The sequence below is a fragment of the Marmota monax genome, unplaced genomic scaffold, assembly GCF_021218885.2.
Source record: "Marmota monax isolate L192 unplaced genomic scaffold, Marmota_monax_Labrador192_F-V1.1 WCK01_AAM20220418_F8-fsc00017, whole genome shotgun sequence".
Taxonomy (NCBI): domain Eukaryota; kingdom Metazoa; phylum Chordata; class Mammalia; order Rodentia; family Sciuridae; genus Marmota; species Marmota monax.
In genome coordinates, this window is record NW_026695241.1 from 470,442 (window position 1) to 496,703 (window position 26,262).

General features: G+C 48.1%; 1 long non-coding RNA gene across 2 annotated transcripts; it reads left to right on the plus strand.

Moving 5' to 3' along the window:
• The first annotated feature begins 1,896 nt into the window (after positions 1-1,896).
• LOC124090130 (uncharacterized) lies at positions 1,897-25,802 on the plus strand. 2 transcript variants are annotated; one of them, XR_006850964.1, is made up of 4 exons: positions 1,897-1,988; positions 2,109-2,251; positions 15,820-15,892; positions 25,674-25,802. It is a non-coding gene; the product is annotated as an uncharacterized LOC124090130 (long non-coding RNA). The 2 variants fall into 2 exon arrangements; XR_006850965.1 differs by lacking the exons at positions 15,820-15,892; positions 25,674-25,802 and adding an exon at positions 7,753-9,186.
• Positions 25,803-26,262: the final 460 nt, after the last annotated feature.

Below are 26,262 nucleotides of genomic sequence, written 5' to 3' on the forward strand. Positions count from 1 at the left end.
GGCATCTTATAGGGTTCACCACCCAACATTCTGGGTGTGACCGAACACACAGGTGCTAAGGGTCAAAGGCCAGATGCTAAAGGTCAAAGGCCAGATGGAGGGGAAGCAGAAGCTGTCTCTACTACCTTCACCCCATTTCTCACTATGAGCAGCATCGCGTATTTTCAAGACTCAAAAGCCTCCATTCGTGCCCTAAATAATGGGACAGTTAGAAAGAAACTCTGGGCTCTGTCTCTGAAGACCACCTAGAGGGGAAACCTTGAATGTGTTGAAGGCTTTGAACCCAGGGCTAACTTTCACATCACTCACCCCATTGTAAGGACAGCATGAAGTGGGTCTGAAGGGGGAATCTGACCCTTTCTCCTAGCCCCACAAAATCCCCAGTCTGCAAAGCCAAGATGTTACCTGATTCTGCGGAAATTACCAGCCACTTCCATGCATCCTGCCAAGAGGAAGAAAGAAAATGAAAGGAGAGAAAGAAAGAGGAGAAGGGAGAGTGAGAACCTCAGCAGATATACGTTGGCCCTGCCGTTGACTCTCTGTTTAACTTGTAATCAAAACAACTCAAACCCAGTTACTGTTTGCATATCTGCCAAGTTTCTCAATTTCAGCAGTCGGCAGCAGGCCCTCGGTATGACAGCCTGTCTTTCAGATTCCAGCAGAATCTGCCAAAGCCCCAGCGCTGAGGCAACTGGTAAATTAAATGCCAGCGAGCAAGGACGTCCCTACACCTTTCCTTGGGCACACAGCACTGCATCCTGGGCCCCTCATCCTGGAAGAGGCTTCTAGGACCCAGGGTGTCCATGCCCCTGCCCAAGCCCCATTCCCTAGGTGGTTGCCACCTGGGGCCTGCAGAGAGTCAGCCAGTGCACCTACAGAAATAAACTACCAAGTTTCCTATTTAAAAAAAGAAAAGAAAAAAAAAACCTGGGGCCTGGGGGGGGGAGCATTCTGCAAATAGATGAAAAGCATCCTCTCAAATCAAATAGACTCAGAAAAACTCACTTTCAAGTGTCTGATGATATCATGCAATCTATAGATAACGTTAGGTATTCAGATTCGCTGCAAAGTGTAATTGAAAATAAAATAGACATTAAATGCACAGGGGCGCATCTTTAAATCTTGCATCCTAAAAGCTCCTTGTGAAACTAAAGATAAGGCTTCTCTTTTCCTAGGAAAGTGTAAGCTTTTAAAATCCAGCTGATCCTTCCGGGAGGGGCTTGGACAGGGCAGGGCTGGCTACCTTCACAATTATTGGTGCTGAGGAGCATAGCAGATATTAATGAATAAGCATTGTTTTGACTGCAACTTTGACTATACCCCGCTGGTTTAATGACTCACACTAAGTTCAGGGAGTGCGGGCTGCAATCTTAATCACGCAAACGTGGCTGCGCTCCGATATTAATAACAGCCGGCATAAATATCAGGACTTGACAGAAACACGCAATGAACAGAGAGACTCTCAAGTTCGTGGGCCCAAAGGACACAAGCAAGATCCAGCCCCCCGATTTTACATAATCTGCTTCTAGGAAGCCATACATCAATATATATATATATATATATATATATATATATATATATATATATATATATATATATATATATATATAAATTAGAGGTGAGGCTGAGATGTTGATACTCAAAATAAAGAAACATTAAAATTTAGCTTAGTGTTTCCAAGTAAAGGAAAATCTACGTGGACTAGTAAGGAAGAGATGGCTTGCAGAGGGTGACAGGCACGCAAGGCCTGACAGGGGAAGAGCCCAAGCCCTTGAGCACCCACAGGGCTGTGTGTGTCCCAGGCCTGTGCAGGGCTGTGTGGTCCTGGTGAACGTCCCTGGTGACTAGTAGATGCTGCAGGAAGGAGGCTGAGGGGTTCAGACCACAGGGAGGCTGGGTGGTCTCTGACACCGCACTTCCTGCTTCAGAACAGAGAAGGGAAGCATTTAACGCAGCCCCCAGTGGGTGTCTGGGCCATGCCCCACAGGGTGAGTCCAGGCTCAGGCTTGGAGCCTTTTCCATGCTTAGGATCTCATTTGTTGAGGGGGGGTGGGATTTTTTTTCTTAAGTGCAACTCACCGATCTGCTGGTTTCCTTTTCTAAACTAGCAACATTTCCAAAAGAAAACGAAATTCTAAAGGGCTCCAAGGTTTCAATTCGAGGCCAATTTCCTGGTGGACATTTCTGGAGACCAGCCACCAGGGGAAAGCTGCTAAGAAATTTTAGTCGCCGAATTTTAATTAGCTGACAGGTGAGTTCCTGTTAAGTTTGTTTTTCAATCAGGGAAGCTACGCGTGGGTTTGATCACTTTCTGGGGAAGAGAGTGTGTGTGTGTGTGTGTGTATTTGTGTAAACAGGAGGCCTTCCTTTCCAGGTTCCGGTCCTGGGAGTGGGGAGACACAGGCCTTAGGCTCCAGAGAAAAGTCCCAGGCCTCAGTCCCCAAGTGCCCCCGAGCTTGGGCCCCCTGCCGCACAGCCCAGGGCTCACAGCTCCTGCCGACAAACCCAGTGTGCTGCCAGGGTCTTATTGGTATGCTAATGCCCAGAGCTGCCTCAATCTGCAATTCTTCCTCCAAATGGTATTCAGATTTCTGCATCCCCTCCTCCTATACTAAGAGGGGGACCTGGGAGATTTTTTTTTCTCCTTTGCCTGGACAGACAGGTAAAATAAACTTAACTCCGGTGACAGTAGACACACATCCCCTCCCTGAGGCCTTCTCTGGTCTGAACAGAAAAGCAAACCTTGGCCAAGTTAAAATACTGATGCCTCCCTGTGCAGAGCAGGAGGGGCAGGAGAAAGGCCAACTCCTTTACAAACTGTTCTTCTCAATTATTAATTTCCAGCTCTTTGTGTAAATGGAAGGCAATCCAGGCCCCACGCCTTTACTTGGTATTTGGGGGGTCCCTTTGCTTGAGATAACACCCCCTTTCTTTGCATGGAAAAAATAAATGTAAAGTTTACCTTGGAACAAATGATTAATGAAGTGTTTTCAATGTACCCCAGCTGTTCACCATAATAGAAGAATAATTTGATGTTTGGGGTCCTGAAGACATTGGATGGCAATTGATTTTTTTTTAAAGAGGGGGTGAGGGGGTGGGGTGATTAAAGGGTTAATATTCAAATCAGAAATTTGCAAGGCCTGCATAATGGGAGCGCCACCCTCATAACAATAGGAATTTTTAACAATATCCAGCCTTGTTAGCAAGAGAGTTACATGCATTGAGGGCAATCAGAGTGTCTTGTCAGTTTCTTTTTATCTACCATCTCCAACCGCCGAGGAGCCGAAATGAAGCACTTTGGAATTATCAATTTCAGCCACATTTGCATAACAAAGCCCCCGAGGAAGAGGCATGATAAATGTGAAGGACCCCTCTTGGAAGAGGAACTGTCAACCGCGCCCCGAAAGATTCTCCGACCGAGCGCATTCTCCCGGACTGCAGTCAGCGAAAATAAAATGAAAGCATTAAAGAAAGTCATTCTCTCAGAGAGAAAAATCTCCCCCTCTGCACAGAGAGAACTGGATGAAATGACATTATGCATATGAAAATGTCCAGAAAGATGTTTGATTTATGTATGCATTAGATGCAAATTCCATTACGGTGCGCGCGCTGTTGTGTGATTTGGCGCTGAACACATCAGCGCCCTGATCAGATCTGATCTCATTAATTCCGACAAGGAGAGAGAGAGGGAATTGAGAAGAATTTATGGCCTGGACACTTGAAAGAAGTAAATTGTAATTCTGTTTAAAGCTGTAGCGAACCTTTTAAACACCTTTTATTATAGGAAAGAAGCGCTCACTTTTATATCACTGCAAGGACTTACTTAATCTTCTGCTGGGGGCTTCTGGTCTTCATGGAGGGGGGAAAGTCTATGACCTTGTTTAGGGGAAAGAAAAAGAAGAAGAAAATGTCTCTCTTGGACCACATTTCAGGGAAAACATCACAATAATAGCATCAAAGGAGAAACAGTGCTTCTGAATAATTGGGTAAACGCTGGGTTTCGAGGGTCCTGTGTTTTGTTTTGTTTTTCCTGCCTCCGTAGCAACGTTTTTCAAATAAAATAGCAAACAGTGAATGAATATTTTTATGGGTCTGGGTGACAGATTTACATTTTTTAAAAGTCTTTAATTGCACCCACAGATAAAAGTACTACTAAAAACCCTTGAAAGGCCGCGCAGCGGGGAAATTGCCTTTTGAAACCTCCACGTATTAAAACCGCTTTGGAAGCGCAGTCAATTTCAGTCCAAAATTAATAATAATAATGGTAATCACCCAACTGCCAAAACAGTTTTAAGAGGAAATATATTTTGATAGGGAGTAAAAAAAAATCCCAGATTGTTTTTCTCTCTCCATAGAGAGTCCTCTCTTTCTTTTGCTGGGGAACAAGACCTTAATAAGTGGTCTCCTCCTTTCCGGAGAGATAATCACCCTTCATGGGTGAGATGTCCTATATTTACTCGGGAGCGAGTGTAAAGCCGAAAGTGTCTCAATATGTTATTGCATCAAGGAATCATGGTTCCTCCCCCAACATTCATGACCCCCTGGGGTGCAGCTTTGCCTGCGAGAGAGTTGTTTCCCTGCACGAGCATCTTTCATCTTCCTGAGCTATGATTAACTGTCTTCCCAGGGCCGGAGGTGGGGGCAGAGACTGGGTTCGGGAAAAACCTCAGTTACGGATCACGTTTGATTTTCGATGGGAATGAAGATATCGAGGAGGCATTCTGGCGTTCTCCCCCTAGTACAGCCTACAGCTTCCCGGGGTAATCCACTCCAATAGAAGTCATTGTTGGGTTTAGCAAATGTTTATCCAAATTGATGAGACAAACTTACACGCCAAGGCAGATAGTCGGCGACTCGGAGGACAAAGTGTTTTCAGAACCAGGTGAAGCTGTTTAAATGTCACATTTTTGTCAAAGGCTAATCCCCATGTCGTTCCTCATTTCCACCCAAACCATAAAAGTATCTCCTGTGTGCTGTAGATATAATTATAGATGGGCCGCACCTTATTTACATTGGGTGCCCCGTGTTGCTAACCTCCCATGCTGGATGTTTTTAAGGACACGGGGAGTGCGTGGCGTCTATTGGTTTGCCCACAATTCAACGTGTAACACCGACAAATCAGGGAAATAATTGGGTTTTCCTTTGAGAAGGGTGGAGGGGGGAATTCTTCTTCCTGTGATGTTTTAAAAATTCAAAATTTCCTCATTTATCTCCATGATGGCTCTAACTGCACAGTTGAAAGGTATGTTTGGGCTGCAGAGATTGTATTTTAGAATGTGGAATTTCAAGTCCTCTCACTTGGAGGGACTTAAAAGAATTGTGCACAGTTTGAATAGGATTTGTCTGCAAGAAAAGGGGGAAAAACTTACCTTGGCATTATACTAGTGATATTATTTTTTTCCCCTCCAAATGCATTTTAATGCGTCTGGGTATGTGTGGAGGCACGCTTTACAATCCAGATCCAGTTTGTTCACTTCCAATTAAATCAGTCCTCAAATATACATGGAAGGAAATGTCCATATTATTTTTCACAAATAATGAGGGGTGGGGGCAGCTTCCTCTTTGCAGATTGAGTCAGCCTAGTCTTCTCTCTCTCTCTCTCTTTCTCTCTCTCTCACACACACACACACACACACACAGTGGGCAAGTCTTGGTGATTAAGGTCATCCTGCTTGTTCATCTCTGCCCTGCCTAATGTGATTGAATTGGAACAATACCTTTGAACTCTGAGGCTCTGATCTGCATGCTAATTGATCCCAAGTCCTTGACAATGACCTTAGCAGCCATCCACCCATTCCCGCAAAGGCGGTTTGGCCCTACTCAAAAGTTGCTATCAAAATCCAGCAACAACAAAAAAAGTCCCTTTATAGAGAGTGTCTTTGAGCAGTGCCTTACTCCCTAGCTCCCCCTGCGAGAGGCTTCCAGAAATAAAAAGTGTTTGTCCAGGACTGGGAAACAGATTGAGGTGGGAAAGCTGAGCGTCTGATGGGGTGACCTCCGGAGGGAGGAGCCGGAAGCCAGCGGTTCTTCTCAAGGGACTCCTGTGCTTGTAACATTTTATCCGAAAAAAAACACAAACCTTTGATAAGAGATTCCCTCCAAGGTGCTTCCCAAAATCGCCTTTGAAATAACGGAAGCCTGCATGTGTATTTCATTCTTCTAAAACCAGTGGGCAGCGTCAGATCCTGTCTTTATTGAAAAGTTAAATATTTTGTTCTTCGTGAATTTTGGTGCATCAGTTTTCATTTTTTTTAATAACATTGCATTAGATTATTTCTGTCCATGACTGAATTTTTAACACTCTTGAATTTTGCAGGTAGGATGCTTGCCTCCACTGCCTCTGCTGGTCCCCAGCTCGGCCAGGCAGTTTTACAGTGCCACCATTCCATGTTTAAAGACATCAGGAGGAAAAAAATGGGGAAACTGAAAAAAACAGTTTACTTTTTTCCAAAAACTGGTGCATATTTACCTAAAAAATTTAAATGGAATTGAAAACAAGTAAAACTATAATATTCTATGAGGATTCTCGCAAATCTCACTGAGATAAAGAGGCAGGGCACAGACAGCACAAATGCACATGCAAAGACATGAAAGAAACAGCCACACTGCAGATGCCTTTTAAAATCCTGCTGTGGGGTAATGAATTAACCAGTAGCTACAAGACCCCGGGTTTCCATTAATAAGCCAAAGTGATATTCTTGGTATGGCCTTGAAAAGAGAAAACATCTCTTTGGGGGGAAACAAAATTATCAAAGGAATTTACTAAAAGCAATGATAAGAACAGTCCTAAATAAGCAGTCGAACCAAATAAACCCACAAAACCTTTTCTCAAATGCAACGTCATTGATTCCACTGGACAACAGGAACTCCTTGAGACCTGCCTTGGGGATAAACTTGGGGAGGCCACTGATTTGCCTGGAACAGAATTGTGGAATACCTGGCCAGCTAAAGCCAAGGCCTGGCCTCCCTCCCGCCAGGGGTACCTGGGCCTACCTTGCTGGCAGCAAAAGAACACAGTGGGAAGATAAAGGGCCACCTGCTTTCCCCTCTGGCCACACGGCCACCTGACCTCCACAGGGTCTTCCGGAGACTTTAGGGTCAGACCCTTGTGCTCTTCCGCACAGGGTGGCCACAGGTCCCTCAAGGTGGGTGTGCCCCATCCACAGACACGCTGAACTCCCACATTCTTCCATCTCAGAAAGTAGACACTTTTTCTAAGAACACGTTGTTCTAAAAAAGAAAGGAAGAAGGGGGAAAAAAAACTGTCTGTAATTTGTCATGAATTTCAATTACCAAAAAAAAAAAAAAACTTTCGATTTTTTTTTTTTTTGAAAAAAAAATTGGCATATCTCCAGGTTTTAAGAATGTGGTTAATGCAGAGAAGGACAGAAAGACAAAGATGTGTGTGTGTAGGTGTGGGAGTGGGTGTGGGTGTGTGAAGAGAGAGCTCAGAACGGGGCTCTCCTATGGGCTGGTCTGGGTTTGAAATCATGGCTAAAGGTCTGTGGTGCATGGGATAAGGAAGAGCGCTTGGTATTTATAGGGAGCAGATTGTTCTAGCAGGTAGTACAGCACGCCTCAGAGCTGACATGTCACCAAAGTGACTTGCAGCATCCTGGGGTGCACACACGTCCCAGTCTACACTCACAGGCTCAATGCTCCTAAAGGGCTTGGAGAGGAAGTGAAGAATCATTTTGCAATTGGAAAGTACAAGGGTTTTTTTTTTTCTTCTTCTTCTTCTTCTTCTTTCAGATACACAGAATACTTACCAAACGGGAGCCGAACTTTTTTGAAATGTGCAACTGTGTGAAACTTGTCTGGTTTCAGATTTACACAGAAATTTGGAACCATGTTGTTTTCATCCAAACAAACTCAAGCTGAAGAAGTTCTTCACGAAGCTGGGTGCCCAGTTGCACTGAGAAACTGATGTTCCTAATCATTAACCCACCAGCACATGGCTACCATGGAGCTTCTCCATGCTCCTAGCGCCTAGCGCGGCGGGGATGGTTTGTGTCATCCCGCCTTGCAGAGGGCTGGCCCTCAGCGCATTGTCCCAGGTACCCCGTGGAAGATGAAAGGAAAAAGAATCCGCCACAGCAGTCGGTGTGACAGCGGCCTACGATCTGTCACAGGAAGTCGATTTCTGAGGTGCTTGCCATAGCAGGAGCTGAATAAATGTTTGTGAAGTAAGTCAACAAAATTAGAACATTTTAAGCTGAAACACAAGGAAGTACTTAATGAAAATGTTAAATCCACTGCTCGGGATCACTCCAGCGGGAGATCCGAGGTCGCAGGAAGCTGGACAGTGAGAAAATCACCATTGGCACCCAACCACGTACTAGTGCTTTTGCCTCTGTGCCCTGCCCCGTCCTGCCATGGGCAGTGAGCACAAAGATGAGGTCCCGTCCACGTGGGGCCTCCCTTCTAGTCCTGGGGTTCCTGGGGGCAGGGCGGACCCCGCACACCAGCACGGGGCCAATCGGGAGCCCCAGGTTCAGAGACGCGAGGGTTTTTCCAGTTTACAAAACCAACATCAGTAAATAGGGAACAGAGCGGGGGACTGGGGAGAAGAGGACCGGTGTGTTCTCCAACTTTTCATCATGCTCTACGCAGTGCCCTCATCTGTGCTGCTATCTCTGATCGTGGTTTTCAAAAATACATTGGTGAAGTGGAGAAGGAGAAGAAAAGCAGAAGGGATCCTTCCTGGAGCCGTGTGAGCCCTGCGTTCAGCATCCCACCCAGCAGGGCACAGTGGTGGGATACTGGGGGGCATCTCCAGGACATCAAGAGCGCTTGATGCTTCCTGGGACTGTTCCAGATCAGGGCCACCAGGAGGTCAGTGAGTCAGTAGCTCCTGGCCCCGCCCTGACATTTCAGTGACCTTCTCAGTGACCTGGACTGCACCTCATCTGTAAAATGGGGCTCCACCTCAGATTCTGGCTTCTTCCAGAGCGTGGGGACACCTGCAGGAAGCAATGCCTGTGAAAGTGCGTCACCTGGTAAAAGCATAAGGATGGGATCATGTTCTCAGGGCTTTCAAAACAGAAACAAGAAAACTAAACAAAGAACCTAAAGATCTATGCTGACGATATGCTGTGTGTATATCCACATATACCCTCACAAGGCAGATTCTAAATATGTATGTGTACAAAAGCATAAAAGGAATAAAGTTGCTTACAGTCTCAACGCCCAGAAAAATTCAGAATTATTTTTTCAGACTCTATCTAGTTTTTTTTTCTGTTTAGAGAATTAATATAAATATTCAGAGTATTTATTTGTGTTCATATCATTATTAATGCACTTGTATATGTGATGTATATGTATGACATGCCAGAATTATACTGCATTGTAGCCATCACCTACAATAGAGCATTACTGTGGCTACAAGACATGGTACAGGTGTGATATATAATATAGTTACAAATCATTTTAGAGGATCATAGAAATTCACTTTCATGTGTACATAAAAATATCATGAAGGGCTAGGGTTGTTGCTCAGTGGTAGAGTGCTCGCCTCGTACATGGGAGGCCCTGGGTTCGATTCTCAGCATCACATAAAAATAAAATAGAAGTACTGTGTCTATCTACAACTAAAAATAAATAAATAAATAGATTATATATATAAACATGTATAAATGAGGATTTTGGTCATTAAATGTACGATTACAAAATGAGTTCCTATTTTGAATTTTAAGAATATAGGTGAATCATGCATATTGTTAGAAAATCAGCAGCGCAAAGTTGAATCTCACCCATCTCTGCCATCTTTTCTGACAAGCTGATGAGGGGCAACACACTCGGGGTAACACACTTTGCACCTTTCTTCTTAAAATACATCTTGGAGATCATTTCTTATTGGCAAACAGACACATAGATTTGCTTCTTTCTTTTTAATGCCTGCACAAGATCGCATTGTCAGAATATTTTATATTTTGTTTAATTTACGGATCTTAGTTCGGTTGTTTCCAACCAGCCCCTGTCCCAAAGGAAGCTACAAAGAGTACATTTTTGTGAATCTGTGTCAGTCCGAGGATGCTAAGTTGCTAAAGTGGAACTGCTAGGTCAAAGAGTATCTGTGGTGCTAAGTTTGATACATATGGCCAATTTGTGCTGCCAGGAATATGCTAATTTATCACTCACACACATTAGGTATGCAAAGTCCTTTTCCCATTTTCATCCACACTAGCATTGGTATTTTGCATTTCGCTCACTATGAACAAGCTGAGAAGCATTTTTTTAAGTAATTATTTGTGTTCCCTTTTTCATGAATTGTCCACTAATGTTTTTTTTCTCCACTTTTCCACTGGATTAGTTCTCTATATTAATGATTTGCAAGAGCTCTTTGTATATTAAGGAAATTAGTCTGAGTTATACCACATACACTGCAATACAGGAGTTTTATATTTATAAAAGTAAAAATTCCTCAATCTTCCCTTTTATGGCTTCGGGCTTTTGTATTGTGCTTTAAAATGCTTTCTTGGTTCAAAGATCACTGACAGAGAGAAATTGCACTCAGGGGCGAGAAGTGAAGCAGCACGGGGCAGAGGACATTCCTGAAGAAACAAGGTACCTCCAGAGACCAGAGAGGGCAACGTGGCTGGGAGGGTGGCAGGAGGAGGCGGGACTGGAGACACCCAGGAAAAGGACCTTTGGGAAGAATGAGAAACAAGAGATGGTTTCATTTGGTCAGGGAAGGAACCTTGTCTCATTTATTAAATAATAATAATAATAATAATAATTTAAGAAGGAAAAGGAGAAGGAGAAAGAGAAAAGAAAATCAACACAACAGCACAAATCAAGATTTTCTGCCAAACTGCAGCAGGCTTTGGACTGCGTCAGCCTCTCCAGCCACGTGATGCCCGAGTTCCTGCCCGTGCTGGCATCTGTCAGGGCAGCAGTGGTCACCCAAGTGGGACCTGGCATCATGATCACCAACCAGTTTGGCCTAATAAAGTCACTCAGAAAAGAAGCGACGCTAACCCAGGCAGCCATCTTTCAGGACACCCGATGGACGTCACAGGCTCGAGCCTGGACCCTCTGGCTGTCCACTGGGGGTGGCAGAGGCAGCTGACTGGTTGGGAAGGCGGCCAGGAAGCTCTGGAGTTAGTTTCGAACACTCCTGTTGCCACACCACACCTCCTGTTGCCCTGCCTCATCTGCCCACCCTAAGGTGGGAAGGTGCCCAGGCCCATGTGGGTCTCATTTCCATCTCCTTTTCCTCTGGGATCAAATGAGCATTGAGGGTCTCATTAGCAACAGAAAACCTGAGGGCGGTGACTTTGACTTTGTCTCTAAGTGCACCTGAGCCCTCAGCTCTGCAAGACAATGCACCGCCCACCACCTGCCACCTCCCACTCAGGATCCTCCTTGGCATTCCTGGCTGCAGAGATGAAGAGGAGTCCCTCTCTGTAGGGGTGCGTGCGTATGTGTGTGTATGTGTGTGTGTATGTAGTTGTGTTTGGCCACAGGAACTTGTTGAATGAGTGTGTTGTAGCATTTGGGAGATGTGTTTGTGTATCTTTGTGTATTTGTGTGTGTTCTTCATGTGCACATTTGTGTAGGGGTGTGGTGTGAAGAGAAGTCACCAAAGTAACGAGTAGAGAGGTAAGCCTGAGAAATTAAATCAGAATGTCCCAAAGGCTAATCTGGGGACTTTGAGTCCACAGAACAACCAATACTGTCAGTCACATTTACAGTCAATGATTGAAGTTTGCAGTAAGTGCCAACAGGGAAATGACACAGAGTGTATTGGTCAAGAGTCACTGGGACACATTTAGATCTGCAGTCAGGGGAGCAGTGGTATTCAAGGGGAGACCCCAGAGATAAGAAAGAGGTCAGCAGTCATTGTTCCAGCCACAGGCCTCGCGGTAAGAACAAGTTGGACGGCTCTCCAACTTACAATTCCTCTGGTTCATCCCAACAGCACCTTGCCCAGCATTTATAAAATCCTTGGTTGTTATTGCTGCTGATGGTTAGCCTAATCCCTCTGGGCCCTGGAGAACAAATGGCTCCATGACCAAACCCGGACCTTTAGGAAGAGGGAGCCAATGATGATTCCGGAGCAAACTGGTCAGCAGCATATTCCGAGAAATCCCGCTCTCAGATCTCTCCTGGAGCACAGCCGAGTGCAAGGACTGCTGTCAGGAGTCTTCAGAGACCTGTAAAATCCAATCCTTGCCTTGCATTGCAGAAGTCCTGGGTTCATCCTGAGCTCTTTTCTCCTGCTTGGCAGAAACTGAACAATCAGCCGTGAGACAGGGAGAGAAATAAGACAGATTAAGAGGAAAGTAATCATAGAATACAAATGAGGGCCCTATGACTGACAGGTCGGGGTCCTCCTGAGCCGTGCTGCAGAGTCAACCCGTGTCCCTCAGAGGTGACTGTCTCTGGAGGAGTCAGCCACTCCCACGTCTCACTGGTGGACATGCCTGGGCCAAGATGTTGGGGCATACCCTGCCTCTCCCTCTGAGCTCCTGGGGATACCTGGCACTCGGGCCAGCACACTGGCAGGTGTGGACAAGCCCCAGCTAATCAGGAGATGGCAAGACTCAGTCTCCTCTGGGCACTGTGCTCTGCCTGGCGCCACCCAGCGGCTCCCGGGCCAGGGAAGACGGTGAATGAAACTCCAAGGGCATCTCAGAGAATATTCTGGTGAACCTCTCGAAACTGCAGGCAAGCACTTGGGAGTATGTGGACCCCAGGAAAGAGCCTAGGGTTTTCAACAGATCCTCTGAGAAGCCTGTGATTTCCAGCACAGAGAGAGCTGTAGACACCGCTCCCTGGCTAACCATGGGGCCCCCACCTCCCCTCCTGGAGACCCATGCTCCTCTTTAAGACCACACCTTTCTGTCCATGGACACCTTCCTGACAAGCACCTTGCTGCTTTGCATCCTGGGACCTAAGATGCAGCCCCTGGAGCTTAGCATGCAGCCCCTGGAGCCTGCCGCCCTATGTCATAATTGATGGTTTCCAAAGAGCAGCTTTCTACTCAGGAGGTGACTCCTTAAGGGCCCCACCAAGACCTTGTTTGCACTTCCGTTCCTGGGTGCAGTGCGCTGCCTGGCACACAGGTGCTCAATGAATCGAATAAGCGTGAACGAATGAGTCAAATCCTGCCTCGGGATGCTGTCCTCACCCTTCCTGGGACATGGGATTAGGAGTTCAAGTGTGGCCCTGCTCTCCAGCCTCCTAGACTCGGGTGAGCAGACCCTCGCTGTCTCTGGATGGAGCATCTTCGTGGCACCCTGGACCAGCGCAGAGCTGCTTCTTTGGAATAGATACTTATATGCAAATTAAGGAAATGGCATGGCAAGCTCTTTAAAAGTCAAACTCCCACCTCCCGTTGGAGGTTAGAGGTAGATCATGGTGGAGGTTCAGAGGCGTCACCCAGGTGAACGGCGCTGAGTGAACTGAATCCCATTACAGAAAAAATAAAGTTTCCCATCATCCTTGGGTTTGAGTTGACATGCCCAGGGTCCACTGGTCCAGTCTGTCACCACCAGTTCAAGACCCCAGAGACAAGAAAGATCCTGGCACCACGAGGTCAGCAGTGCCTGTCACCATTGCCATTTCTTCTCTGTGTAGATGGTATTGTTGGCTGTGATCCTCGCCCCCTCACTCCTCCCTGCCCATCCTGAGCCTCTTCAGGGTGACGTGTGCTTCCCTTCACCTTTGACATTGTTTTTGGCTTTGGCTGATGTGAAGGGGAAAGTGACAGCAGGCTTGTGCTGAGCACAGGCCCAAGACACAGGTGCACGAATAGTAACGCCCGTCGTTATAAACCATAGGCTCGGATGGTTGCTTACCAAAGTTATTGTGGCAACAAGTAACTTTTTCATCCCCAATGTCTTAGTCCCCCTCAGGCTGCTATAACAAAATACCTTAAACTGGTCATTTATATGCAGCATAAAGTTCTGGAGGTAGGGACTTCCAAGACCAAGGTGCCAGCAGATTTGGTATCTGGGGAGGGCTTGATTTCTGCTTCAAAGATGTGGCACCTCCTCACTGCATCTTCCCGTGGTGGGAGAGAGGAGGGGAACGTTTGTCCTCACATGGCAGAAAGGGACAAGGACCTGTAAGGGCACAGGTCCTACACATGGAGGTGAACCCCTTGAGACTCCGTCATTTCCTTAAGGCCCCACCTCTGATGATGTCACACTGGGTATTGGCTTCTGACACTTGGATTTGGGGAAGACAGCAACATTCAGATCACAGCGTATGAATTATTTTGTTGTCGTTGTTATTACATAACGAATTATCACAGATGTATCAGCTTTGAACTGCACAGAACAATCAATCATCACAGTGTCCCAGGATCAGAGTGCCAGCTAGCAAGGACCCTGGGACATTTTTTGTCTCCCAGGGCTGAAATCAGTGTGGCAGGTGTTAGCTTGAGCTGTGATCTCAGCCAGAGCTCGGTCCCTTCTCCAGGATCACTGGCTCTTTGTGGTCCTGCTAAGGAACCCAATCAGGGAGTGACATCCACCACATACCCAGTCTGTCCCCCTGCCCGCCCCCAAGGGTACTTTCTAAGTGTGCCCACCAGGGGGCAGTAATCTCAGGCGGCATCTTAGAATCTGCTTCCTGCTGTCCTCACCACCTAGAACTGCACAGAAACTGCTGTCCCTAAGCCAACTGTTGCTTTGCAGGCATGGTATGCTGGTGGCCTAAGGGTACTTCTATTTCCAAATGTGATAATTTTTCAGGCCACTTTCCCTTCTCCACCTTCACTCACGGCAGCTTAACAGCACCAATTTCTAGGCAGTAGCAGAGCCCAGTCTGCTCCCAGGGCACCAGATCTCACCTCTTGGCAGAATTTGAGGACACAAGGTCTACATTTAGAGAGAACAGGAAATACCTGAGAAAGACTAAAGGATAAAATGGTTCTTGGAGTTCAGGAGACACATTGCCCAAGGTCTCTGTGTTAGAGCACCCTAGATGTGGCCAGTCCTGACCCCAACAGTGGGTGTTCTGGGGTTGGTCACATAGGAGTGAGCAGTTACATGACAGAGCTGAGCTGGACTCTGAGACCAAAGGGGACATCTCGGTTTTACAGTATTCGGGTACAACCAATTGTACTAGGTGCACACACAGTGGAACACTGGTTTCCTTACATTTCTTTTTCTTTCTTCAAGTGCTGAGCATCAATCCCAGGGCCTCTCGCCAATGCTAGGCAGGTGCTGTACCACTGAGCCATCTCGTCAACCCCTCACATTTCTATAGTCAGCCTAGATTGCTTTCTGTGCCAAGTTGGACTGCGTGGATTTGAGTCCTGGCTCCACCAGTTCTTGACCTTGGGAAGGTCATTTAACCTCTTCGCACTTCAGATTCCTACCTAGTAAGACTGTCAATAATGGTGACGGTAATAAAAACACCTGGCATCTCCGAGTTGTGAGGATGAAATGAAACACAAACGTAGTTAGACTAGCACAGAGCTTGGCTTGCACTAGGACTTGACAAAGGACCAAAGCCAGAAGCGTCTCCTTCATATTTTCTATCATTCTTTCCTTCATTGATGCCATGGTCACGCTGGGTTAGATACACTGAGAAAATACATGTAAAGTAGGCACAGTCCTTACCCTCAGAGAGGTGAAGTCCAGGGACAGCGAGTGACAGGTGCAGAATTACTTCAATGCAGTTCTTTAAGTTTTATTTCTTCCCTTGATGAGGAAGAGTGAAAGAACTTAATGTTAGAAAGACATGAGGAGGTAAACGAACAGAGACGAGACCTCGGGGTGCAGGTGGGAAGGGCGGGGAGAGCTCAGGAATGTATCTTTGCATCTCACAAAATGCAGTTCTTGTTCTTTGCTCTCATTTTAGATGAAACGCTGCCCCAAGGAATGTGCCATGTGTCTCAGGAACTCAAGAGTCGGGTCACCTCTGGACTGTGGAGGTCAGTAAGGAAGGCACCTCTCAGAAAAAGGGGGACAAGCTTCTGTAACCCACCGCTGCCCTAACCCTTTTGTTTACAGCTGGCGGTACATAAACTGGAGATTTTAACACAGGTTCAATTCAGCTGCAAATGCCTCTGTCCAAGTGGTATATGCAAAAGAAAGACCAGGGTGACAGCCGGGGACATGATTCCTTCCTGCTCCACTTCGGTGTTCTCTGAATCCCAGCGACTGAGTTTAGGGTGAGCTAACGCCTTCGGGGGTGAGTAATGAGGGGCGCTCCTCCATACGTTTTCCCTGAGAGCTGGATGGCAAATCCAATTAGCTATCTCTGAGGACAACCCGTAAATATTATCAGGACATAAAATGTTTCGGGCATTTGGAACAAAAATACAGTCATCTAAATATGGATGTTTTTCAACTGAGAATTGGAATTTTAGAGTGGAAATTGGCTTAAGATATAACCTGCCTGACTTCTTGGTTCGGGGGCAGGAAGCTGAAGGTCGGGGGGCCCAGTGTTGTTCATAAATCCATCCATCTCGCATGACATGAATGAGACCAGAGACCATCTCTACAGGGTCCGGGTAGGAACGGGGAATTCAAACAAAGAAGACTCTGTCTCTGATGGAAGTTGCACATGCTTCTCGGGGAAATGGACCAGTCAACGGACCTTTTTAACCTGTGTGATGATTCCAAGGACAGGCACGTCCAGGGTTCTGGGGAAGGCCTGTCGTGGGCCCTCAATCCATCGGCAGTATCCAGGAGGGCTGCCTGTAGAAGGTGACTTCTGAGACGAGTTGGGGGGGAACCCTAAGCCTGTATGAAGCGCCTCTTCCAAGAACCGAGCTGGTGTCTTTAATAATATGAAGAAGAAAAATTTTTAAAGCCAGGTACAAGGTACCAGGAAGGGGTGGGCACGGTGATAAGCTGCCAACGTGTGCCCCTGTGAACCGGGCTGATGTTTCCATGTGTGGATGTGGACTCGGGGCTGCCGGAGCTTTCAGGGTATTCGACAGAAATCTGAAAGGCAGATTTGTCTTACGAAATCTTCCGCTGTGTCCACATCGGCAACTGAGTCAAGTGTTTAGATGTTCCCTGACCCAAGGACTCCCAGGGACCTTCATGGAGGCTTTGTTTGTTATTGGATTGGACCTTCCACAAAAGCCAACCGCAGCATCACAGTGCTGGGGTGTAGAGAGGACAGTAAACGCGTCCCTGTTCTTCAACGTCACCCACACAGCTTCACTGAAGGAAAACACTCGTGGCGGGATGAAGGTGCCGGAAGGCAGAGCCGAAGAAGAGACTGTAGGCCCAGGAAACCTGTGTGGGAAACCAGGCAGCTGGACGGGGTGGGCATGGGAAACGGCTTGGCTGGAAGTTTCTGTGGGTAAGGGAGACTCACCACAAGGGCCCTGAGGCCAGGCCAGGGCTTATGAACTTCACTCTGTAACTGATGGGCAAGAACTCCGGCCAGCTTCCAGACTATTCTGTGGCCCCCACTTGCTTGCCATGGAATGGAGATGACATGCTTCTGTAGGGTGTTGCAAGAATGTTGTGAGGGGGGACACTGAGAACAGGGCTCTGCACGCACTCAGTACACCTTGGCCACTGTCACAGCCAATGCACTCCCTCTGCCCACACTGGGCCACCTCTGCCCCAGAGCAGACTGGGTGTGGAGCCCACTCCAGACCAGCCGACCCCTGGACTCAGGAAGTGCTAGGCAGGTGAACGTCACCTCCTGTCATGGATGCCACGTCCTTTAGGACTCTTCCTCCCCCTTTATGCCATCAGTGCACAGCTGATGAAAATGTGCTCCTTCTGCCTGTGGTGACGCTCTTGCGGGGCTGTGAGCTGAAGGTCAGCAGAGAGGCAAGAAAGTCCCCCTCCTGCTGCACACGGGGACAATTTCATGTGTAATTTCAATTCATGAATCACAGGTGTCTGAGTCCCCGGGGGGCAGACCCGACCAGCTCCTCAGGCACCCAGGAGCTGTTAACTGTGCTAGTGGCCCTTTGTATCAGTGCCTCCTCCCTGTGGGCCCACTGGGTGCCCGGGCCTCTGACCCATGCCACTGACCCTCAGCCCAACACTGGCAGGCAGTGGTGGCATCCCATTGTCCAGAGGAGGAGACGGGGGTTCCAAATGTTTAATGCTTGCCTGATGCCACCCAACAAATGGGTGGCCGAGCCTGCCTCAAAGGCAGTTAGTTGCTCATGGCTGTTTTTACCATAGCTGAAAGGAGCAAGGTCCTCAGCAGGACTGTCCTTCAAAGGGCCTAGGAAGCACCCCTGGTTGGCCCAGGAACTAGGCTCCCGGGAGAGGGCAGAAGTAGCCACTTCTGACACGGAGGAAGCATCCTGCATCAAAAAATCCACCCTCATGGCACACAAGAAGCGGCTGTCGGCACCCCTCCCCCACCCACAAATAAATAAATAAGTACACCAAGAGCAAGGGGGGAAAAGTTTCTGACTTTCCGTAACCTTTTCTGAGAGTTCAGGTTATTTCTTTAATGCATTTGTCGCTTTAAGATTGTCTCCTTAGCCTCTCAAGGGAAACCAATATAATACACCATCACATTTCTCACCGGAGAAAAAAGAACACTTACTCTTAATAGGTGGCAATTTTGCCAGATGTTATTGACATAGTAAGTGCGAAATTTCCGTGATACTCAATGCAGAGTGCAGCAGATTAAAGAACAATGAGGCTCAGTGCAAGATGAAGTTTCAAAAGCCGCAGTGTCAAAGTCAGGGAAGGTGTGAAAAAATTACATCTTCGCAACACGATTAGGAGAGAGTTTACTAATTACTTTATCCGGCACAAATTTCCAAGTAAATTCCCCAAGATGAGGAAAACTTTTACAAGTGTTCCGCCCCCCCCCCCACCCCGTCATTACTTGTCAGCATTTCTGTCTTGGTGGAGGAGAGAGAGAATGAAGGGGCTGAGCCAGGTCATGGGTCCCCGCTCCCGTGCAGGACGGGGCACTCTAGGAACAATTGCAAATACACAGGTGAGATGAGCCCTGTCCAGCCTCTGGACCCCTCTGGCAAAGAGCAAGGCTTCGTGCCCAGCCAGAGATTCAACAAGCCAGACCCCGGCTTGGAAGCAGAAGAAGTAGCGAAACCTGAGACACCAGAGTCATCTCCACCCCTTTCCAAAAAGCTGATTTGGAGACAGGAAGCCAAAGCTCAGCACTGAAAATTACGCATGGGGCCATCTCAGACCCAGGTCTTCGAAGCAGTTCCCCCCAATTTCATCCTCTGCTCTTTCTAATGCATCAGTGGGTTTCAAGTTGCTTTTACAAGAGTGAAAACCTGTTTCCAAACGAAATCGTAAGTGAATGTACAAAATATGAAACAGATGAAGGCAGAGCTGGGCCATGGGGGGTGGCGGCTGAGGTTGTTGGGGGCTTCAAAGTCCTTGGCCCTGTTCTCCCTCTTCTGTGAAGGTCCTTGAATTTCCCATTGACACGCGCGAATGTGCACACAGGCACACACAAGCACACATGTACACACACGCAATCCCACACCTGTACACTCGCGTACACACGTACATGTGTGCAGGCAAAGGCCTCTGGAATTTTACAGATCCTCAAAGAGACTCCTAATTCTTTCCCAAATTTATTTTTTAAGAAAACAAACTTAATAAATACGTCATGTCGACCTTCCCACAGAAGTCCCACTTCTTTGACAAAAGCATCTTCACTGATGTTCTGACCTCAAACAACCCCATTCCTGGAGAGACCATGTGGGTATCAGCATATTTTTTTAATTAAGCTTGGAACTCTGAGGTCATCGCACTGCTGGGATCACCTGAAGTGGCAGCAGTGGTGAAGACCCCGTGCACCCTTTGTGGGTGCTCCTGGGAAGCATCTTGGGTGACAGGAGCAGGGTGCCCACCACGCCCCTCCTTCCCAGTCCTACTCGTTTGTATGCACATGTGCGTCCAACTTAATTTTTTAATGATATGCTTCTCAAGCAAATTCCCATGTAAAAATGGCTTCTACCTTTGGGGGGAAACCAAGGAAAATAGTGAAGTGAGCCATTTTGTTCTGAATGCAGCAAATTTAAAACAAGCCTTGCCCCAGAGTAAATGGACTCCAGACTCCAGAGGGTCCAAAGCCAGGACGGTGTCTGTGGGGGTGGCCACCACCAGGGCAGGTGTGAGCAGACAGAGGCCGCCCAGGGAGCTTCACCGCAGACAACCCAGGCGGGAACCGGTGTCCCTCACTTACCGAGCCATGCCATGTTCTTGCCGTGATTCCAGAGCTTGCGGCAAGAACAGAAGTGCAAGTTATGCCACTTGGTGCCACCGCCAGGGAAGATTCTAGAGTGATGTCCCTGGACACAAATCTCATCAGCTCGGCTGTGTCCTGTTCCCTTGGACCATCCCAGCCCTCCTTCCAACACAGGGACCCACGAACGTCCCGGACAGACGCTGCTCAGTGCTGGCCAGGATGGACATCACGTCCTCAGGTCCAACACCGCATCTCACAGGTGGGAATCGGAGGCCCAGGGACAGGCGGGGAAGTACGCACCCACCCAGGAGGGGAGAAAACAGGAGCCAGGTGTAACCTGACCTCCACCCCACCGCAGAATGGCCATCCTCGGCGAGAGGGACGGCGACCTTTCATATCTGGTGTGGCCAGCCACACAGGGGTGGCCAAGCCTTTCTTTGAAGATCCAGGTGGTAAACACTTTAGGGTCTGAGGTCACATGGATTCTGCTCGGCTCCTCGGCTCGGCTCGGCCTTCAGACCCTGAAAGCGGCCGTGGACCGCGCGTTAACAAAGGGGCAGGCTGCGCTCCAGCTCTCGGCTTGCAGACCAGGTGGCAAGCAGGCATGGCTCTCGAGCCTCAGACTGCCAACCCTTGATGTATATAATCAGTAAATTAATAGTCCCCTCAGAAAGCCATTGTGATGGATAACAGAGGTGATGGGTATGGGATTCTCCAGAAAAAGGCCCAAACCATGATCGGTGCTCAGGCCCCTTGGGGGTCACACTTCTGTACCTAATGTACTGTATCCAAATGCGCAGAGTAGGAGTCTGAGCCTGGAGTGAGCCCACGCCACTTGAAGGGCACCCAAAGATCTGCAAAGTCTCTGCCTCGGAGCTTTTAGGAGAGACCCGGGTAGGGAACAGGAACTCAGATCTTTAGATCAATCTTGTGTTTACATTTTAAATGGGCTCTTGACCCAGGAAAGGTGAATAAAAAAAAGTAAGTGCCTGTGATTTAGCAATTCCCTACCCTAAGGACCTAAAGACAGTCCCAGCTTGTTAGGAACAAACCCACCCACACAGATGCTGCCCCAGGCTGAGAAAATCCAGACTCAGGCTGAAGCCAAATCCCGGCCAGGTCTCAGCAGGGCACAGAGGTGTGACTTTTTAGCTTTGATGATCAACACGGGTCAGAACTGTCCAGAGAATATAAGAACAGAGAGATTGGCTAGTGCAAAGGGCCTGAGGCAGGAGGTCAACACATTTGAAACTTGGAAAGAGTTGTGCAGGAAGTCCTCATTCCACATGGGTCCTTCCCCCAGGGACAGACCCCTAGGAAGCAGCGAGGCTTCCTAGAGGAGGTAATCTGGGTGTTGCAGAGCAAATAGAAGTTTACAGGTGGAAGAGAGCAGGAGAAACACATTCTAGAAGAGCTGAGGATTCCAAAGTACAGGTAGACGTCCAGAAAACTGTGGACTCAGGATTCAAGTACAGGAAGAACTTAAGTGTTGAAATAGATGGGTGGGGAAGAACTCAGAAGGGATGGCCACTCACTTCCTGCACAGGGTTCAAGGGGGCCGACCAATATGTCGGACTTCTTAGTACCAGAGATAAAGCCGCCCATGCTGTTGGGAATGGCTTGCTATTTTGTGGTTATTCACGGGCTCCTGTGTTTCCCCAGGGCAAAGACTGGGTGCCATCCATGCTTCTTGGCTTATATTTTCAACTGTGCCTGGTCATAGCACCTTGGGGGCACAGTGGCTGTCTACCAAGTGAATAAATATATGAAAGTAAATCTAAAGACTTTACCCTGGAATTTCATTTCCTATTTCCAGATGTGAAAAAAAAAAAAAAAAAACTTTCTTTGGCTTAAGGGAAAAACAATACTTTTTTTCAGTCTTGACAGAAAAAAATTTTTTTTTTCTCATTCTGCACTATCGCATGTGTTCTCTACCAGTTCATTTTGAACCAGAAATAACCAGTTCAAGTTCAGCACTCTACTGATTCATGGAGGGGTCGGCCTCTGCCAACAGAGGGGACCAGAAAAAGAGGGGACGTGTCACCCCAGCACCTCTCCTTGAAGTGCTCAGAAAACCTCTGGGACCAGCGACTGTAGAATTTCACTCTCTTCTGAAGTCAGATTCTTTCTCAGGGACCTTCAACAACCATTGATCTTTTGTGAGAGGCCAAGAGTCAACGGCCCAGGTGTGCCCCAGAGGTGGGTGAGAATGGTTAAGTTCAAGAGGCTGAATTCCTGAGTCCTCTAGGGAACCTCTGCAGAGTCGCCTAGTGCTGCACAGGGAAAGCCCCCTTCAGAATCGGGTTCAGCTGTGAGTGTCCATCTCAGTGTGAGCTGTCTCGGTGCCGTGGGATCTGCCACCAGTGCTCTTCCTCTTGTTCCAGAAGGGGCCAAACCCCACCCCTGCCTTTGCCGTAAGACTACATTGGCCCCCTAGCCCACCAACCCAGCGATTCTGTTCCACACCGCCCCAGCATTCTTACAGATTTGGGTGCCGGGCAGACAGACAGACCTCTGAGCCGGGGGACAGAGAAGAATGACTTCCTGAGTGTGTGCTGAATGAGGCTCCGTTGACTTGTCCCTCCATTCATTGAGTCAACCAATATGTTTTATTGAGTACCTTCTGGTTTGGGGGAGTTGTGTGTGTCAAAAGAAAACCCGATTAGGTCTAGACCAGCCTTGTTGCCTAGAATATATCTCCTGGGAACTGGCCCAAGGCGAGGGTGGAGCTTGAGCCCACCTGGTGACCAGACCCACGTGAGGACTGGTCTTGGTTCTGACTGCACCTCCCCTGGGATGCAAAGGCTTTTTCTTTGTCCCACGTGGATCCTGTGGAGGTCACAGAAGATAAGACCCGCATTGAGCCTAGATGCCCTGAAGATGTGATAAGGAGACAACTGTGGACTTTGTGACACTGTGGCTTTGTTACTCTGAGTAGGCCTGAGGGTTGGGTGACCTTGTCTTCCTGGGTTGCATGGAGCTTTGCTGGCTCAGCATGGAAAGTCTCACATCCCAGGACTTGGACCTGGGCAAACTAGATCTGCTGTTTGCCCTGCTGGAGTCAAGAGGTGGCCTCCTGCGGCTCTCTTCTTCTGAACCCCAATTCAGCGGCTCTCACACTGGCCATGCTGGAGAAGCTGCCCGAATGGACGGACCTGGTAAAGTGCTGGTTCCCACCCAGGGTTCTGCGGCTGCAGACTGGGGTCCAGGGCTGCGGCTTGAGCACTACTGCTCTGTTCACTTCTTGCTGCGTCTGCACTTCAAGATCTGCCAAGTGGCTTTTCTTTTTTTGCAGGGTCTTGCCTGCAATAACTGTTTTCACACTTGAACCTTCCACAGTAACCCGTGCCTTGTCCTGCCTGGCAAAGGAGTTCCCAGAGAGGCAGCCCTATGTCCAGGAAAGAGAACGGAGGATGGGAAACATGGGCCCGCAGTCACATCTGTTCCCCGCCCTCACCCTTGAGCTTGCTCTTGTTACATTTTTGAACAGGTAATAAAGCCCTGGCCTGGGTTTGAACCACGGTGGAGATCACAAGAGTCAGGACACATCAGGACTGATGGTCCCGGAGGACTCTAGGGACACACAGTGCCACACTCCTCCTCCCAGGGCTGCCCAGTCTCACCCCCATGGCTTTAACTTTCTCTGAAATCTGGCCCGGCTCCCTCTCTGCCCTGCCAGGCCTCCTGGGGTAGCAGCCCCCACAGTTCCATCTCTTATTGCTCCCAACAGGACCGCGTCCCTTCTTCCACTCTCTCAATCACCCTCTGCATGTGCCACCATTTCTGGTGGGGCCTGTCAATCTAGGAGGCTGTGCAGAGTCAGTGCTATAGGGTAAGGGGGCAGGAAATAAATTGCATAAATGTTCAGCTGTCACACCTTGTAGATGATGGCTCTGCAGTCTCAGAAACTCTGTGTAGGAAAAGAATCCCCTAATTCGGACTGAATGCATGTGATGTAACATCAAGAAGGACCCATGAAGCCAAGCACCCTCTGCATAGATTCGTGAGCAGTAAATATACGGAACTGAATTGTTACCTATAGAAGATCGGGGTGCAATGCACCACCCCATGGGGTTTTGTGCAGGGCACTGCCTTCCTCCTCCTCATCTCTTCCTCCTCCTTCTTCTTTCCACTTTCCAATTTTTTTAAACTTTCACTTTTAAGTATAGCATAGAAAAACAGTAAATCTTTGCATATTTTTTTTTAAGGAGGACTTTCTTAAGGCCAATGAAACTAAAAATAATAGAAGTTAGGGATGCCTGAAAAAGGTGGTCGGACCTAATCCTGTATCTTTATAAATAAGAAATGGAAGCCCATCAAGAAGAAAGGATTTGCTTGACCTAATCCACACACTGCTGCCCAGAAATGGTCTCCAGACTCAGCGAGGGCTCCTGTAACCCAGGCATGGCACAGTTGCTAATAACCTGGGGCTTCTCTCTTCCCATTCAAACCCCCAGGCTCCTCAAACCTTCTTCTGAAGTTCCCCTATCTCAAGGCTAATCATCAGATTGAGCCTTTTCCATCTCCTGTGCTCCCTCACATCCACCCAACAACTTCATGTTCAGCTGCTGCCTACTCAAAATCCTCGCCTTGCACCCCGGAGCTGAACCTCCTGGCATGCCGAACACTTCATCCCCGACAGCATCGTTCAGAATTGAACTTGGACAGCATGGGCCGGGGGGCTGTCTGGGGGCGCCTGCTGGCCAGGACAGGGTGGGATTCTCAAACAGGAAGCTGAGCAGAAGCTGAGCTGGGGAGCCCCTCAGGGTCAGGCGACATTGCTAAACAGGAAGGGCAGTGTGATGTGGTTGAGAGGGACTGGGGTGAATAAAGAGGCTGGGAATAGAAAGAGACTCAGAGATGAGTCAGAGACTGAAGGCATGGCAGAGGGCAAACTACGCCCACAGCGTGACAAATCCCCTGACTCCTCAGGTGGAAAATGTCAGCCCGACGTGGGGGCCCTCCCCGCCACTAAACTACAGGTGATATTAATGTCGTTGGAATCACATGGGTCTCACATTTCACGGAGCCTGGAACTTGGAGGGAGAATGCAAATCACCCAAATGCGTGGCCAGGACCAGCTGTCATGGACGTGGCTCAGCTTCGTTTCCAGTCTGTAAAATGGACATAGCACAAAATTAGAGCATCTCTGCAGCAATGCCAAGGGTGGGTCCTGGGCTCTGCACCCAGGAAGTGTGGGTTTTGCTTCCTGCCCCCTCCCTTACTATGCTAAGTCAAGCAAGTGGCCTTAGTGCTGCGACTTCCATCTCCCCATCTGTAAAATGGGAATAACAATATTACGGCTCTTATAGGGTGATTAGAAAGCCCGACTGGACAACCAGCCTGTCAAGGCAGTGCCTGGCGACGGGGAGAGCAATGCAAATGTTTATGCTGTTATTGCTGCAATTATTTCTGATGCTCATTATATGCAAATTCACTGGAATCTCTTCCGTGGGAATGGTGGGTGGCAAGAATCAAGGAAATGGAGCCGCACATGGCTAGGTAATTAGTATTCTAGTAATTTTTAATTTTTTTTTTTTTGGAAATAGGACTATGTTTCTAGAGTAACATGATGAGAGAAGGGAGGAATGGGCCAGCTGACCTGGGAGCATCAATCATCCCCTGGGCCTCACCCCACCCAGGCCCCACATCCACTTGCAGATGATGAGCTCCTGACCAGAGGGAAATACTGTGTGCCCAGAACAGCCAGTCCGGCTTTGCTCTGGGAATATGAGTTTCCTGTACTGGCATATGCCACTACTGTTGGCAATAAAACTAACAATAAAACACATGCAACTTGTTGAACATTTGGAATTTTTTTGTCCATAAGTCAGTGTCTATACTCCCTCTAAAGTCTCATTTCTGAGACCTTCTGCATGTTCAAACACTGTCTTGACACTGATTCTAAAGTGCCCTGTAAAGAATTCTACGCCTCTGGGGACTTTCAGCCCAGCTGCCCGCCTTCCTCAGGCTACTCCCATGAGGGCCTACAGGACTCCCTTTTCCTGCTTCAGTGTGTCTTGCTCATTCACACTGGAATTGCCTCTTCTCTGATCCTCATGGAACTGAGGGCTCTTCTATGGGTGGGGCTTGGGTCCTGTCCGTCTCTCTGTCCCCTCCTTGGCTCAGGACCTGTGA